Source organism: Seriola lalandi, unplaced genomic scaffold (assembly GCF_002814215.2).
Source record: "Seriola lalandi dorsalis isolate HSWRI2012SDOR001 ecotype SW California unplaced genomic scaffold, Sedor1 jcf7180002054969, whole genome shotgun sequence".
Taxonomy (NCBI): Eukaryota; Metazoa; Chordata; class Actinopteri; order Carangiformes; family Carangidae; genus Seriola; species Seriola lalandi.
In genome coordinates this window covers 704,714-705,506 of record NW_019525520.1, presented here as the reverse complement: position 1 = coordinate 705,506, position 793 = coordinate 704,714, and positions in this window count along the sequence as shown.

Below are 793 nucleotides of genomic sequence, written 5' to 3'. Positions count from 1 at the left end.
GCTACCTGTTACATAAGAATAACATTGAGATGAAGCAGTGCACTTCTAATGAGAGCTTACTGTGTATTTAATGATCATACTTCTCTTCCTCTCACGCTGCAGACAGGAACTCGCTGTAGCATCATCCCCGGCCGTGGTGGTGGAGAAATGAGGTAGGACCTGGTGGGACCCCCCCCCCCCTCTCTTTTACAAGGCAAGAGAAATGGGCTGGGGGTTGCCCAACACAGGAGAGATGTAGAAAATAAAAAACTACCCTAAATAAAAATCTTTATGTCCAACTTGAAAACCCTCGATTGAGGAAGGAGGAGAACTCAGGATAAGATGTGTATATTGTGTAATATGTTGCAGAGCAATGCTAATGGCTGTAAAATAAAATGACAATGTTAAAGACAGTATAAAATAAAAACCTGTATTAAATAAACATTGTAATTTCTACTCTACGATTTTACTTTTCTGATCCAGATTAATAATAAAAAATATTATCGACAAATAAATTCTAACGGATTATTAAAGACTTCATTGAATTTAAATGAAAACTTTCAGGTGACAGAATATTTCTACTCCAGTGTTGCTGCTTTTATTTAAATAAACTGTGGCACTACTTCTTCCACCATCGGACGTTTCACCTTCATATTCAGCTGCTGAAGCGGGAAAGTGTCTCTGTGCTCGTCTTAAATCCCAGTTTACCTCCGAGAATGATTGTGACGACGCAGCGAGCTGGTTCCGAGGCCACTTTTTTATTTTAACAAATATCAGACAAACTTAATTCAAGTGTTTTTTCGTGTGTTGAAAC